Below are 2,556 nucleotides of genomic sequence, written 5' to 3' on the forward strand. Positions count from 1 at the left end.
GCCCTCCAGGCCCGATTTCCACACCTGCCACGCGTTCCCAGTAAACGAGTCATGCCCTTGTCTGGTCCGAACCTCCCCTAACAGGGACCCAGCTGGTCACACCAGTGACAGTGACTGCAAGGGGAGCCGAGGCCCCCCTGGAGGCGGAGGCCGCCTAGCCCTGCAGGGCGCTCACCCTGTGCAAGGCTCGCTCGGGTCGGAGGGCTCTGCACACGGGCGCAGGGGGCGGCTTGGAGGGCCTTCCTGGCCCCCACGCGGGTGAGCGGGATGGCGGGCTGTGGGCTCAGCTCCTGCCAAAAGCGCTCTTCCCCCTCGGAAGGGAACTGGGGCGCCTTCTCCCTGGGGAGGTAGTGCAGAGGGCCTCAGGTCTGGAGTCGAGTCTTTGCTTCTGGGATTTTTGTCCTTAGACCTCAGCTGCTTCTCCTCCTAGCAAACGCAAATTGGTTGAATGTGGACCCCGCTCCCCACATTGGCCAGAACACTCTATGCAGTTTCCAGGGGTTTCCACCGCATCTCACATGACAACATCCCAAGACACAGACACCCCTTAGCGAATGCAAATGCCTACCGTGTCTGCATCCTGGAGTGTTTTCAGGTCAGACAGGGTGGAAACCCCTGGAAACCACATAGAGAGTTCTGGATTTAAGGAACCATTGTCTGACCTGCCGCTGGCCAGTGTGGGCAACAGGATTCGTGTTCACCCAAATGCAACTGGCAGAGAAGTCAAGCCGCAGCATGTAGGACCGACTGTACCGCACAGGGAACCCAGCTCTCTGTAAAGACCTGGACGGGAAAAGAATCTAATCATGTAGACGTGTAACCGATTCCTTTGCTGTAAGCAGAAACGGACACATTACCAATCAGCTACACTGCGATAGAGCTGATTCCTGACCAGGGATGGAGCTCACGTCTCCTGCATCGGCAAGAGGATTCTCTACCACTGCACCTCCTGGGAAGCCCAAAACGCTGATAAAGATTAATTAAAAAGACACAGGGCGGTTGGTGGTGGCGGCCATCTGTGCCCATCCCCCACGTTACACATGCAGCCATTCTTTGGGGTGGCATGAGGCATGTCTGAGTGGCTTCCAAAACGACCAATCCTTTGATGTTAAATTTAAATACATAAACTTGTAAGCTTCTTATCAGAGTTTCCCGGGAAAGGGAGCTTTAGTTTTGGTGTCTCTTTTTGTAGCAGACAATTAATGACACTGTTTAAATCCCTGGCTCTATGGGTGGACCCTCTGGGCTAGAATCCCATGGCATTCCTCAGCAGAGAGCCCTGCTTGCTTTGACAGCGCCGGGCCGGCCCGGGGGACCGCCTGTGTGTGCAAGAGGAGAGCGGGCCCAGAGGAAGGGGGGCACGGAGCTGCAAGGGCCGCCCCCTCCACGTGGACCACTCTCTGCTTCTGCTCCACGCGCCCCTCTCGGCGCCCCCAGATGGCACAATAGTGCCCCTTCACACACAGGAACCTCCAAGTCGGGGAGTTAACAGTTTGGAGAACCGTTAGAAGCAACAGCCAGTGTTGCAAAGCTGGTCAACGATCTAGGGCTCTTTTTTGCCTTTCCCCGTTTTAACTGTTAAAATCCATCTCCGACATCGCACACGCGGATGAAATCAACAGTCTCTTATCAGATCCCAAATCTGTCAGCTGCAGTCTACCAGCCGCCTGGAGCCAGCAGCCTGTTCGCACGTGTGACTTGAGCTGAACAGGGGCTGGGACGACAGCGAAGTCAGCTCCACTCCGGCACCCGCCTTCCGCATCACTTGCTCACTTGGAGCCCGGGAAGCAGGCCGTGGGCCTCCATCTCCTCCCTGGGCTTCCAGGCCCCTGTGGGACCAGCAACCAAACGCATTCCTCTTCTCCTACCCTGTCGTGCAAACCCTGGTGTCCTTGATGGGGGCGCCCAGGGCACTGGTACCCGACTGGGTAGAGGGGATTCGCCCCGCCTGGCCCTGGCCCAGCGATTTCAGGGCTGGGGGCTCTGCTCCCAAGCGGGGTGGGCAGCTCCCAGAGGACTGGGCCCTGGACACACGCCACTGCACTTCTGTCCAAGACGTCTGCTCCCACGACATCTGCTGGAAAGAAACAAAAGATTTCACAGAATATGTTTCCCGAGGACAGGTTTGCAGTTAATCCATCTACAGATTCCCCAGTCTGGCACAAGATCAATATTAAAAAGAACCATTCACTGGGCATCTGCTGGGTGCCAGGCACTTGACATCATCTTGTGAGTGTTAACGTATTTTTTTTTTTAAGCTCATGAAATTCAGGAAACTTCCTGAGATAGTGAAAATGGCAAAGCCCTGTGTGTTTCCCTGGACTCTTATGACAATGATGGATGAATGGATACGTTGAATGAATGAATGAATGGATGAAGGGGTGAGTGAAGTCTTTCTTCCTGTCTGTTAACCAGTTGCTGCATCTGCCTGTCTGAGATGAGGGCCGAGCGTGGCACAAGAGAGGTGCCCACGGCTGTGTCATGAAGGTGGGGCCGCCAGCCCCATCCAGGTGAGAAGGCCGAACCCTCAAGGGCACAGAAGTAGAAGCCCCCTCC

The sequence above is a fragment of the Bos taurus genome, chromosome 23 (assembly GCF_002263795.3).
Source record: "Bos taurus isolate L1 Dominette 01449 registration number 42190680 breed Hereford chromosome 23, ARS-UCD2.0, whole genome shotgun sequence".
In the NCBI taxonomy this organism is placed as follows: Eukaryota; Metazoa; Chordata; class Mammalia; order Artiodactyla; family Bovidae; genus Bos; species Bos taurus.